Raw genomic sequence first — 15,390 nt, forward strand, 5'->3', positions numbered from 1 at the left:
GCGTTGGCCCCGCAAAAAGCCAAATCCCCCCTTTGGCTGCACGAGATTGCAAATCTGCGCCGGAATTCAAGTGCACCGAGCGCTTATCGATCGTATACGTTTGCGTGTGTTCAACGCTCGGCTCGATACCGATCGACGAGTCTCCCTCTTCCGCAGCTGCGGGACGCGCCTCCCGATTTAACCTCGTTATACAATATCGTGCGTTTGTTTTCACGGGGGTGCGCGCCCTTTCGTCACTTCTGGCTCTCACTTGCGTCTATGGTTGCCGGTCGGTCAGATAAGCAATTTTATGTATACGTATGTTAATTTTGAGGGACGTAAAGTAATAGACACTTCAAGTTGCATAAATTACCGATTAATATAAGATAACCTGTACTGTACGTCAAAGATCTCAACTTTGGAGTGATTGTTGTATACTTGAAACCCCAATGATTGGTAGAAACGAGACTTTGTTATTAAAAAATCGGTCGCACGCGAATCGCCGGACCGAGGCTGGAAAACCGTTACCCGGGACTCGAAAGGATGAGGCTCCGATGGCTCCCTCGTAAAGTTTATGGTTTTATGGGGGGGGGGGATCCTCCTCAACTCCGTCCCTGAGCCGTAAAGTGCTCGCTTTTCACGATTCGGCACTGCATCCCTCTCGGGGGATGCCGGCTAAATTAACGCAAAGGTATATCCGTGCAAAACTCGAGTTGGCGCGGGGACCTTGGGTCCCGTTTCCCGGGCAATAATGCCGCAGCTGTCATAAGCACGGGCTCATTGTCCCCGACGGCCGAAGCCTTCGGGTATTGCCGACGCTTTTCGAAAGCGCTCATGCCGCGTACACAAGTGTTGATTTACGACGCGACATAATCGTCGATTATCGAATCCTGAACATTAGGGGGGGGGGGTGGAAATCGTTTGTCGAAATTACTGTTAAAGTAGCAATTTCAATGTTACATTTCATCTGTTTTATTTGATTCCACAGTATACTTGATGTACCTTGATAATTTGCTTTAGTTTTTATTTATTTTTTTTTTACGAGATATATATTTAACACATTAACAGTAAACCGAAGATTGATTATAGTTGGTGAGTGGTTTGTGTTCACGAGGGAAGGGGTTTTATGCTGCTCCCAATCCAGTTCAGTCGTGTAGAGGTGGAAGTGGTTTACGGCGGAAAATAAATATAACGCAAATGTGCAATAAAAATATTTACAATATATTTACAGTGCTTAAATTATGAAAATGTGCTCAAGTGAAGGCAAGCGGGAGAGAAGCTTTCTCTGCCGCCGCGGCGCGCTAACTAACATACTATGCTCGCAGAGCAATATTTATAGAGACAAAAGTTAAAGTAGAAATTCTAGTACATTGATAAATAAAGGTACAAGAGTAAAGGTAAAACGGTCTCTTGGGCATTGCAAATGTACGCGATGATAAAGGCGTATGATCGGAAAATTACTTCAACTTTAATACAAGAATAACAAACGTGACGCAATTTGAATTTAGAAAAGGTTTGTCGGCAAATATTCAGGTACAAAACTGAACAGTTTGAAAATCTTGAAGGCGCCGGAGAAAACTTAAAGGGCTAAATTCGTAAAGGAGGAGGAGACGTACAGTTTGTGTATTCGGGGATACGTGGGAAGGAAGGGAGGCGCGCGCGCCCGTGTGTGTGCGTGTTCCTTCTAAACTGGGACGCCCACGTGTAGGTATGTGTATATATGGTTGTAGCCCTCGAGTCAGGACTCGGTGCACCTGCGAGTGCAACCGTGAGAATCGTGGACTCATTCGCGGCGATTCATATGCTCACACGAGAGATCTTTCAAGATCCCTCTCTCGGTGTCGCCTGTCGTTTTTCAACTCTTGTTTCGGAACTGTAACAGCCATCGCTCCTGTCGCGATTAATTTGTTCGTTGGTTCCACCAATTGGTTTTTCTTTTATGACTTTTTTTTTTTTTTCCAACTTTCTTCATCATGTCAAAATATATTTTATACTGAACGCTAAAATATGCTGTAAAAAAGGTGGAACTGTGTTTTATAGTACAATCAAAGTTCATCCATATGGCAAAAGTTTCATGTACCGAGACACCGATGAGTCAGAGGGTGGTTGGGAGAATTTCGAGATTCCATCATCCCAGTACTAAGTTGTACGCTGCAGCTCGAGAACGAAGGGCAAAGGACAGAGAGTCTCAAACTTTTGTTTTATACATTTTTTTTTTGTTTCATTGGCTCATTCACTTGAGCGTCTTGAAAATCAATGCCGTACGATCACGCTGAGTTGTGTACGATTCATACCGATAATAACGTCTTTGGGCCAAAACAAAGAAATTTTAATTTTCAAAGCTTACGAGAAGTATTTTCACAATGCCAGTGTTATACAAAGGAGGGTTGTAAGAGCCAAAATTTTCTTTAACCTCAAGACGTAATTGCTTGAAAAAAAAAAAAAAAAAAAGAAAAAAATTACATTCGATGGGCAAAATCGGTCGAAGAACAACAAGTATGTATCAAGGGCGGAAACAATGAGAGCTGATGCCTCGATTAAGCCGTTCAATCGAGCATGGGGCCACATCGAGAAACAACAACGGGCCAACGCCCTCCGCCACTTTCTTCTCCTCCTCGGCTCGAGAGACGCCCGGCAAGTACGCGTCATACAGTCATCATCGACGAAATTTGGGCCCGATATCGTGCGTGTGCAAGTGTATACAGTATACTTTCTTGGTGATGCCCGCGCGTGCACGCTCCCTTTCATCTCGCGATCCGCTTGCACCCCTCGAGAGTGCCAGTGAGAGTCGTCTCTCCCCCCGCCCCCCTCCTCGCGAAATATACCCTTACACGGGCTCGCACGCGAACTGGCCCCCTTTGAGCACATTCCCATAATATACCGTATGTGCACACACGCGTGCGCGATATATCGGCGCTTGCAACGCTCGGAAGCTTGCGTATGTATAATATACACAGGGGCAGCAGAAGGACAGAAAGAGAGAGAGAGAGAGAGAGAAAGAGCAGGCGGCTGCTGCTGCAGGGAGAACGAGGGAAAAGGAGGAGGAGGAGGAGGAGAAAGGCCCAAGAAAAGAGGATCACCTGGCGGCAGTTCCCACGTTTCTGCGATTCGCGCGCTACTCCCCTCGTTCTCCCTCTCTCTCTCTGCGGCTTCAACCCCATCGAGCAGCTTGTTTTTTAAGGCCCCTCTCCCTCCTTCTCCTCGTTCGGTGTATATAGGTATCCCTTCCCCCCCCAATACACGTGTGCTTCTCCACCACCACTGACGCAGGCATGTATGGGTATGCGCCCCGAAATATAAACGGAGGACCACGCGGCAGGGGGACCGATCGATGTAGATGAACGTATGGAGTAAAGGGCGAGGAGGGGAAAAACAAAAACAATAAAAGAGAGTCGCGGCAGCCCGGGCGTGTGCTCCCATTATGACCTGTCCTCTTTGCGGCCCTTGGACCCCAAAGGGCATAAAAGTGCGCGTGGCGGACACACGAGGGCCGTGTGCGTGCGACCAAATTTCTGCCGTACGGCGTGTGTATTGTATCCGCGGTCCCTCCGTTCCCTCGGGAGAATATCGTCTCATCGAGGCTTACCCTCGACTGATTTCAAGATTCGTACGTATAATACATATATATATATATATATATATATATATATATATATATATATATATATGTATATACGCGTGTAGAGGAAAATAATATGCCGTTGTTGTTGACGAAGGACACCCCGCAGATGTCAGGAAGAACGGGGTGATGTACCCAGCAGCAGCTCTTTTGCCGCGGAAAACTGTTCAAAGTGGTACGATACCGAATGAGAAAAATTATATGCTGCTATCGTTCCTTTTTTTTTTTTTTTTTTTTTTCACGCATGTAAAACGTAATGGAGGGGGTTATTAGTGTGAACAAGAAACTCTCGGTGTCATTGCTTCATCCTTTTTTTATTTTTTTTTCAAAAACCGTACAATGCCGGCCATTTTTCGTATATGGTAACACATTACACGCACGCATCATATAAAAGATTTTAAATGACGTTGTTGTTGCTATTATTATGATCATTGCCATGCACGGACAAAAGAGTTGCAGTAATTTTTACGGTGAAACTGCGGTGCATGAGGTCAGATCGACCGGAAAACCAAGGTAAAGAAAAAAAAAAAAAACGGGTAAAAACTGTATAATAACTGCAGTACACAATGTGCGGTGCATCATCCAAGGTACTTTCGAGCTGTACGGAAATTGAAAATGATCACATTGGGAGCTCGAACAATCGAGGAGATAAAATTTGTTTGGCTCTTTCTAATTGTCCACTTTGCTCCGAGTATCTATGTATACATAGGATTAACGAGCCACACACACACACATATCCAAACAAGTGGAAGAGGCCCAATATATATAAATGTACCTAACGATGACGATGATGATTACGGACGTTTCAAGAGGCACAATAAAGCGAGCCCGATGTATAATTTGAACCGGAAACTAAAGATGGGCGAGGGGGTCTGTCCCGCGTATAATCTAATCTTGGCCGGCTTCGAGAAAAAAAAAGGATGTGCAAGGCCAAGCGCCAACAGTCATCCATTGGCATCTTCTAATGGTCCATCGATTTCCATGGGGGGGATAAGCAGTTGAAATCACTCGTTGGGCCGGCCGGTCTTTTGAGAAACACGATACGTTTGGCCGGCGCACCGCCGAGGCTTGGTGCAACATCGCCGGCTTGTTGCGCGTACAAGGGTTACTTGGAGCCCGTATGTGTGTGTGTGTGTGTGTACTTACATTGCACGGGTGAAGATAGCCGTGACTTGGGGATACTCGAAAAATGCGCACTTGGACTGGCGGGCCGTACAGGCTGTGGGTTTGTTATGAGCTTTTTGTTTTCTAATTGCTCTCCTCCTAATTGTATCGGTAATAAGCGAGCCGAACGAGCGAAAGTCCCAAAGCTATACGAATGATGTTCGGGGTGAGGCTCCTCCCTGGGATGTAATTTTAAAAAAGAGCCTTTTTTTCCACGCTCGCGATGCTGCTGCAATTACCGGCTTTTTCACCGGTGCAGGTAAGAAGCGAAAAATATAAAAAAAAAAAAAAAACAAAAAAAAAAGCGTGCGAGAGGGTTCGACCGGCAAGGATGTGGTGCTTTGGGGTTCGATGTGCGGGGAGTGCTCGTGCTCGTACACCACTTAATACTCGGAAACTCGAAAAACGAGTGTAATTAAATAACTGGCTTGCGAGTGCACTTTTGACCGAACCGTGTCTTGAGAAAATTTACCCTTTTTTCCTTGTAAAATTGATGGGCTGACGCTTGTAGCTCCTTTTTTTTTTTTTTTTTCGTTTAAAGTTGAAGGTTAAAAGTTGTACGGGGTTGTAATAAAACGCGTGCATTTCCCACAAATGTGAGCAAAAAAAAAAATCATTGAAATTCATACGTCATTGTTAATTGGTATTCTATGGGTACCCAAGATTTTAAATTTGGTTTTCGGCTGTACTGACAAGAAAGTTCTACCCAGTAACACGTGATATTAGTTTGTACATGTAGACACGTTCCGAGAGTGAGACTTGCATGAACGATAATACTTTTATCTTCAACCCGTCACTGTTTGTTTCATTTCATCCATACGTTAAAAAGTGAACCGAGTTTTGAGTTTTTAAGAATTTTACTTCTACACTTTTTACTTTCTCACGAGAAAGTATTTTGTTGATTGAGAAAAAACAAAGTTTACTAAAATTTCTTCAAATATTTTTTATTATAAAGGAAGATATAAAAATGGGCTACGTAGAAAAAAATACATCGATAGAGACAGGATGTTTTAATTTTGTAATTTTTTAAAATTTGGGTTTTTTCCATTTAGAGGGTTAAAAAAACAAATGTGTCATGCAAATTCCGTAATGAATTCGTTTTTCTTAATGAAAGAAATAAAATCTTCAAGTATGATGTGGAAAAATTATTATTAGGAATTATTTTATGGATCAACATATCAACAATTACCATAAGATTTAAAAAACTAATAATCAATAATTTTAATCAAATTAAATTTAAATTCATGATGAATATACTAATAAATTTGATAGGAGGTTCAAAAATTTGTCATTTAAAAATAGCAATTGTATTTTAAATGAACTAAATACGTTTAAATATTCAAAATTCATATAGCTATGAACAACGGACGAGAAAGCAATCGACTGGTAGTGAATTTTTTCTTTAATTTTCAACACACATTTTGAAAAAATACCCTCGATTATGTGGATAAATGTTACATGTACCGATACCGTTGCACGTACCAGTAGTTTGATATGTTTAAAAAAAACTGCTTGATCATAAAGAAGCGAAAAACCGCCTGAAACTCGGTCACCTTGATAAAAAAAATTCATCAAAGAGAAATTTAATCACGCATTCGTATAATTTTACACACACAACGACCACATTATTCTGATGAATTGAATGAACTGCTTGAAAATTGGTGATTAAAAAAAGTGCCATTTTATTCCAGAGCAAGGAAAAACCATCTGGTCGTGCTCGTTCCGAAAAATCGGATTTTCAATACGAATTGTCCGAACATGTGTAGCGTCATATCGTGCTCGCGTATATATATACGCAAAGCACAGCGCATCGGGACAGCCATCATACGCGATGCGTATATATACGTATATACACACGAGGACGTTGAGCTGAAAAAAATGTCCGACGCGATCGCGTGCGCCAATTTTCTATGATTACCCCGGAGCGAGTAATCGGAGCTGCGTTTTGATTTATTGCTCACTTTTTCGTAATTAGCAGAGCCCCCCTCCTGCCCTTCGCTCCCACGTTGTATGGGCACATATATACGTAATTCTGCAGGCTCGGACGCACGCACGGACACGAGAGCTTTGGGCTATTTGGCCTCGAAAAAAAGAAGGAAAAAAAAAAAAAAAAAAAGAGTCGATGTTGCGTAACGCATAAAGAAAAGAGATCAGTTTTTTTTTTTTTGTTTTACTCGAGCAGTGCTCGGATGTCCGACCTTGCAATCGCGGAATACTTATTAATTTCCACTTTGTGCCCTTTTTTTTTCGCGCAAAGCCACGCATTCATCCCTGGGGTAATTTATTTTCCATCAGATCAGAAATAAAAAAAAATTGCGCCTCGATCCCATACACGTACACCAACGTGCACAACAAAGTTACACGAAACCCAATTTAACGACGGCAACATTTCGCTCTTTTTTTTTCAGCGGGGGGGCGGGGGAGGGAAAAGAAAAAAAAATGAAGCTTCCTGGCGCGCGAGCACAGATCATCATCGTCACCGGTCTCCTCTCACCCACTCGCGGTCCGGCACACGCTCCCGGTATATATAAATGGTAATAAAAGAGCGTTTTGCCCTCTCGCTTGGCGTCGCGTTCGCGTGGTGTATATGTATACACATGCACGCTTTATCCGTATAGGCGCGATGATAAGTATGTATACACGAGGAGCCGGTGGTGGGACATACATGTGTGCGTGCGCGCACGTGTACCCAGGAGGAGGTGGCGGAGGGAAAAAGATATGTATATACATCCCGTAAGTGTATAAGCGTGCGAAGGAAAGGAACGAGCGAGGAGGTGGAGGGAATGGGACCGGGTGCAGCAGCCTCCGCGGCAAAAGCAACCGGTAGCTGGCTCGCCTCCGCTTGCCCCTCGGGAACAGAAGAAGCAAAAGAGGAGGAGGGCGATAAAGCCGAGAGGCAAGCCGCACGCTTATATACGTTGCGTTCCATATATATACATATATATGCAGTATATAAATAGGGTATAGCTCGCGAGCCGCGTGTATATATATGTTTGAGGGGCACCGGTGGCAGAGAGCCGCGATGTGTCCGTCTCGCTCGCGCGCCCGTGCTTCGTGGCCGGCCCTGGTGAGAACACTCAGTCTCGGCAGTTCCCACCATCCCGCTCGGCGGTCTTCGGCTCGGCTGGCTCCTCGGCCTCGCTCGGTCCGGGCGCCGCTCTCCCTCCTGCCCCTCGGCTCGTCGGTGGCACGCTTCGCTACTCGCCGCTATATACCTATATAACCCCCGTCCCCGATGAGTTGCTCTTGTCCATGCCTGATGCGCTTCGACGGGCGCTCGTGCGACGAGCTGGTGGAGGGGGATGCACGGGGCCCTACTTATGGATATGAGCTGCTCCTGCTGATGCCCCTTTTTTTTTTTTTTCTTGCTTCCCTGCGCACTACCTATATACATTATAACCCTCTGCTGGCCTTCCGCTGGCTTTGGGGTGTGTGTATATACCTATATACACCGGGGCCCAAGTGTTCCGAGGTGTTTTTTTAATTGTCGGCGCGGAGCTCGGCCAGATATTATGATCAACGGAATACCTACACGGAGATTGGCTTGGGAAATTGATGTAATTGGATGATAAAGATTGGAGCGTGCCCGTACAACCCACGCTAGCTTGTCTCCTGTATATATATTACGTTATAATGTATGCACGCGCGCGCGGTGGATGGTGCGTTTATTTTGTACGACACCCACTCTTTTTCATACCAGATTTTTTTTTTTTTTTTTTTTTTTTTTTTATGTTGCAGGAATGATATACAAGACGTGCTTGTACGCCTAATGTGCTTAAAGGTGTTCGAGGAGTTAAAAGCTCGATATGTTCGCGTTATAAATATGTTTTTTTTTATTTGTTATGATATTACATATTGTAAATTGACAATGCTTTGACTTTAGAAGGCAAAAAATTTACTGATTGAGTGTTCTGAAGACCTTTTTACCTGTACATTGTGTTGAAGATTTTTTTTTTTTTTTTTTTTTAACAACAAAGTGACTTTATACAGAATTTTTTAATCGATCTCGTGCATTGTTCTTGAAAGAAAAACAAAAAAAAATAATTTTTTTACCAAGAAAAAGGTCAATACTTTTAAATTAATTTCACACAAGGATTGAACAATGCATGTAATTCTACATGAATATTTTTTCTTAAAATAAACTTATATTCGATAATAGTATGCTGGGGATTCTTCCGAGGAACAATAAACTGTATCTTTACTTCGTTTCGTTAATATACCTATGTATTATCTTTTATGCAAAAGTTGATTCTTTTTTGTAAAAAATTGTTTTTGTATTTATATTTATTCTTGTGAAACAATGGGCCTAAAAAATATTTTGTTTTGATAATTAATGCGACAATAAGTAAAATTTGACGGTTCGATCGAGGTGTTTAACAATCAAAACGACAATTATCGTCTTAGCTCAACAAACGAAACAGCGATGAATCAGTACACAGTTTGCTCAGCGCGTCCGGAGAATTAAATTCAATCAACATATACAATTTGTTAAAACAATTATATATATATGTATATGTTTATCACAGAACACGAACTTGTATAATGTACCTATACTACGCACGCAAGCGTACAAAAGTATCAGATTAATCGCGCACTTAATAACGCGCGCTATGTACACGTATATATATCATCATCAACGAGAGATAAGCGGGCACGATAAGCGAAACTTCCGTCTTTGGCTCTCTGCTGTATGTACCCAATGCTCTGTATGTACCATATAGGACAATGGCTATACGTGCGAGCGCACACTCGGTCATTGATGAAAAGCGAGAGAGGGAGAGCGCGGGCGTGCAGGCGAAGAGGAAGTAAACAACTCATTCATAAAGGATTTTTTTTTTTTTTTTTTTTTTATTGCGGTGAGCTTCTAGGAAAGGTCAATGAGGGTGGAGGCGCACCGCTACGTAGCTCCGAAGCGCGAGTCATCATCGAGGGGGCGCGCGCCGAGCGCACGCTCGACGAGTATCGCTTCCCCTTATCGGAGGTTCGCTTGAAATCAAAGACGAGAAAATAGCGGGAACGAGCCCGTGACATCATGCCTCTGAATCTCCAGCGCGTGTCAGAATTTTTTTTTTTTTCTTTTTTTTCTTTTTTGCCTGCTCGTATTGTTCATCCAATAGTGTAAATTGATACTACCCTACAACCTATATTTTTATGGAGATGCATTTGTCTGAAACAATTATCATGTCCACAAAGCTGTAGAGCGTAACTATTGTTTTTCTAACGTTCGGATGGTAAGTAGAATTTTCTACCCACAGGGTCGGATGTGCATCACGGGTAGAAGTGAAAAAATACTCAGATGTTAAGTAAAACTCGAAAAATGGTAAAAACAGTTGGATATTTTGATCCTCTAAACACAAAAAAAAAAAAAAAAAAAAAAAAGTAAAATGCAACTGAAAATATGCGCCATTAAAAACAAATGTAAAGGAATGAATGATAATTTCTTTTTTTTTTTTCGAAATGTATACTAATTCGCTTGAAAACCTGTATTTTAATTAATATGTATCTAACCACTTTAAACATTGTATCTTTATCCAGTTGTTTTCATGGACTTGTGATTTCGTGGTGCTTATTATGTCAGAAAAAAAAAGAGTTGCCAATGCATACTTCTGTCATCAATAATTTAATCCGACTTGACCCTCGTATGCAGTAAGCATTAAGGTAATAATCGTACATGTAACACCCAATCAACGGAATAGTACAAGTTGTATATATGTAAAAATAAATGTATTTGAGGTGGTACACACTCAAAGGTTGCACACCTAAAAACGAAAAAACCCCTTTTATTCCCTGCTGCAAGACTCGTTTGAAAGACAGGAGCAGCACACACACACACATGTACATAATGGACACGAACTAACGAGGTTCATTCGCATAACACGAGTATAAAATCAAAAGACAAGCAGAGGAGGAGGAGGAAGAAGAAGAAAAGTATTCTCAGGCTTCCGAGACATCTGTCCTCATCGGCGCGTTTTGCGTCCAGCTTGCATCCTTCGGGCGATACCGCTGGGCGACAATTACGCCGGTAAGCCGAAGGTGGCAATTGCCGAAGCTTAGGACCCCAAAGAGGAGGAAAAGGGACAAACAAACAAAAAAAATGAAAAAGGAACCATCGGGATGAGCGAGGCGAACAAGATATACGTATTATACCTGTATGCACACCCATAGGTTCACATCGTGGGACCAAAACAAAGCGGACGGGGAGGCAAAAACAGCTGGTCAGTCTCTCGTCAGAGTGGGTACATACGTATACATATAGCTCCGCGACCCTACATATTATTATACATACACACGTATACACACTTACGTTCAGCTCTATGCAAATCATCGTCATCGGCAATACTTATTATGTAGCCGAAATTCGCTAACAGGCTGGCGCTCGCAAGCTCGCCCAAGTGTGAGAATTTTCTCGAAGCGGCATACCTTTACGGATTTGCTTCTTAGTATAGCTGCAGGATCTCTCGTCACTCCGCGGAGATGTGTCGAGCATATATTATATGAGTACCGATCTGCGTCGGGTAAGGGGGTATTATTCCGGTGCGTGTACGCCGTCCATTTGCGCCCAATCGGCATAATGCCGGGCTTTGTGCCGAGGAAACCTCTCTCTCTCTCTGCATAAGCGACGAAGCACACGAGAGTAGACAATATACCCGATGGGAAAAAGAGTACGGAGGCCTCGCCCATTATCGCTCGCGAGTTGTTTTCCCTTGGGTGAATCCTTCGGATCGGTTCAGCTCGAGGTCTTCGAAATCCCTCGGTTATCGGGGATGTGTGGTATATAGTATTGTACGCTCGAGCGTCCGAATATCGATCGATTCCATTGGACGGCCCTCGGCGATCCAACGATCGACGGCATCTACCTTGATCGGCCCCGCCAACACCGCTTACATCGCATGAACTCATTAGGGAAAAGATCGGCCGATTTAAAAGGCCTATATACACACGATGAGGCTGAAAATCGAGTTGAAGAATGTACGAGCAGTGGCGGTGAGGGGAGCAAGAAGCCGGAAGGAGTCCAGATGCGCGTGTAATACACGCACCGACCGAGCGTATTGGTACATCTTGCTCGCTCGCGGCTCCGATGCTACTGCCACATGAATGTATACCGCTGACTCGCTTCCGCGGTTTATCTGATGTAATGCGATTGAAACTCCAATACTTGACATGGGTTCCCATACTCCATCCGATCGACTTTTGAAGGGCAAAAAAAAAAAAAATTTACATCCTAGAGATCGTATATTCGCTCCACCTCCATTATTTAAAGTTATTCGCGGTGTCTGGAATCCCGAGCTCATCAAGGAGACGCAGTGGTGGAATTTGGAAAAAAAAAAATTTTAGACGAGACTCATCAGCTGTTTTTTTTTTTTTGGTACGGGTATTATACTCGGGAGCGAGGCGCAGCAGGGGGTCGCGCCGGGCAGGAACACCCATCGCACATCTTGCACGCGCTCCCTCCCTTCCTTATATTTTCTTACAATGGTCGCAACGTATTGTACATATTATACCTTGAGGTGTACGAGCGAGAGAAGGAGCGTACATGTGAAGCAGAGGAGGGGGCTCGGGTACTTGTATGCAAGTATTCGCTCCCCCCGTTGTGCCCGACGCTTCTCAAGGGGGAACGAAGCAAAAATCACGGCACGCGCCAGCCGTCACCTGCCGCTCGATTTATCGATTCATCCCTTCGTACAATAAATATACGTGTGTTTTAACGTTTCAATGCTTTTCGATTCGACGCAACGATACAACTGTACGGATAAGATGTATGAAAATTTTACAACCATCGGAAAAGTCAAACATAAATTCCAATTGATTGCAATAATCTGAAGAGGGTCGAGAGAGAGAGACATCTTTAACAAATTTTTAACTTTCGTGTGGTTCCCGAGGACTTTTTATCCGGAAACAATATAACAGTGCTATCGAATAGGAGCAGAGCTCTGCGCCAGTGAGTCCATGGAAGGAGAAAAAAAGGGGGGTCAGACGTGGAGGCATTGGAATCAGGGCGCTGGACCTCTGTAGAGAGACCATTAATTCGGATGAGCCCTCGTTACGGAAAGACTCACGGGCGCTCAAATCAACGGGGATTTGAGGGTCATTAAACTGGTTGACGTTGGATATAGCTGCGCGAGTCATAGGAACCAAAGGGATGTGGTGTATACATGAGGGGCGATGATCGTATAGTTTTCCGGCGATGCCCGTCAAGCTTTTCATGCCTATATCTCTATCCGTTCTTTAAGATGATATTTTTGTCATTTTGATCCAAAAGACGGAGTCCGTGTATATTGTCCGAGCGGATGTTATAATCATACTTTTCGTCATTTTTGCTCGACAATTATTATAATCGACTTGCAAGCTATTCAACTGACTGGGTACACCCACGCGCGCAAGCTCTCCCGGGGGCTTCATTGAATGGAGCACTTGTCGCCGCATATAATATGTACACGGACGATGGGCTGAATAGCGAATAATTGGTATGCATCTCGCGCGTCGACCGGTGAGATTTTCGAGACGCGCGCCCGAGTGTATATACACACCGTATTGTATACCTCGCGGCACGTGAGTCACAGCAAGAGTATATATATATGTATATCCAGCCAGCCCGCATATACGTATACAAGCATTCCTCCGCACACAGGTAAAAGACGTAACGCTCTTTGAATTTCGATAAATTCCCGTAAAGAAAAAAAAAAAAAAAAAAAAAAAGCTATAGGTAGAGGGAAAGAAAGAGCGAGGGGAGCCAAGAGAGCATAGCGCGCGCGTTCACACACACGCTCGGCGGTGGTAATAACAGCAGCGGGAGCCGGGAGTAGCAGCCGTCCAGGTGTCAAGGCCATTCGTGGTCACATTACACGTACGCGCGAGTCCCACGTGCCAGGTTCCCACGTGTAGGCTCGGGACCCCTTACCCCCCCTCCACCCATCCACCGTATTCTTCTCTCTTCCTCCTCGTCGTCTCTTCCCTCGGGCGATGACGATATACACACACTCTATACAGACGTGCACCTTTGCGTGCGTCAGACCCTGTATATATACATACAACACACTCGCAGTATTCAAGAACCCCCCCCCTCCCACCGCTCTTATTTCTCTCCTTCTTTTGCTTCCCTTATTCATCGTTCCGATACAGCTCGCACACGCGATTCCGTTCGACTATATAGTCATGTGTAATACACAGCTCCCCGCGTTTACGTGTTGCGCCGATGTCCGTCGGAATTCCCCATCGGCATCACCCCCTTTTACCATACCTACCCCCATGCCAGTAGAGGCGAACCCTGATCTTGTATATCTATGTAGAGCGGCTTCGCGTCAACCCCTATATACGGGTCTGTCTCACCCCCTGGGCCCATTCCTGCAGAGCGTCACGTGCAGTACACCGGCATACCTCTATACGCACACGATGTATAAGACCACACCGGGACTGTTTGCAACAGGGGTGCGCGCGTATTATAAATATGTACGAGCTGCACGCGCGCGGTTCTAACAATATACTCGTGTAATGTACATTTGGCAATCCGAGTTACCATCGGATATCGGCCCTCGTGCCCATTGTCGGAGGCTCGGCTGAATTCTTTTTGTTTTTCAGCTGTAGGTATAAATCTTATGGGTCTACGCTATTGTCGACGACGTTTTTTTTTTTTTTTTTATTGTTTGAGTGTATGTACAATTATGTCCTCGTTGCCAATTAACGGAAATTTTTTTTGTAACAGACAATGAGCTGACCGCGTCTGTACGTACACGTCGAATTTTTCAGACGAGCGCGCTGGAGATCGAAAAGTCCTTGGCAGTGACATTCGGGATAATGGTAAATCGTAGAAAAATCGGGGTTTTTTTTTTTTTTTTTTTTTTTTTTTTTTGCGGCCGTCAGTCGATCAGAGTATATGCCCGTGGCCTTAATTTTTAACAAGTGCTCACAAGAATAATATATATATATATATATATTCTGATGGTTGTATCGTTGATATATAAAAGGGGAATGCGCGTTAAAATGTCAACCGATGTACAGGCACCATCCGCTTAATCTATCTCTCTCTATCTTAAACACGCATACAAAAGGAGAGATAGTGAGGGGGGAAGGGCGCACGTGACTTTAATAAGAAAATGAGGAGGAGGAGGAGGAGGAGGGAAAAAAAAGAGGGACGTTTGTCAATGATAATAAAAACGAAATTACACTCACCTCGTGTCTCATCCGGCGCGGCGAGCGAAGGAGCGAGGGGTCCCACGTACAAATATATGTATATACACACACCATTGGATATACGTGCTGCATATATATATATACACTATATGGGTGTATGCACAAGAGTTGGAGGGCCCCGCAGGTGGTGAACGATCATCGTGACATATGCAGCTGATTACTCCTCTGCTATCGACGTGGGAACGCTTTCGGTGTACGGACGTTCCGCCCGTATGTATACGTATACCTTGTGCGTAATGTATACCGTACGGGTTATTTTCACGCGTACATATAATATATATATATTGTGTACACGTACGCGTATAGTATAAGTACATCGGGTACTCTCGCGGGTCAAAGGATTGAGTGTCCGAGTTTTTTTCTTCTTCCATCTTCGCACCTGAAATCAATACAAGTACAACGGTTATCGCGACTCGTATCGAATTCATACGCATAGGATA

This window comes from Copidosoma floridanum, unplaced genomic scaffold (assembly GCF_036245765.1).
Source record: "Copidosoma floridanum isolate Cflo_tuat_1 unplaced genomic scaffold, Cflo_Japanese_pri ptg000030l, whole genome shotgun sequence".
NCBI classification, from domain to species: domain Eukaryota; kingdom Metazoa; phylum Arthropoda; class Insecta; order Hymenoptera; family Encyrtidae; genus Copidosoma; species Copidosoma floridanum.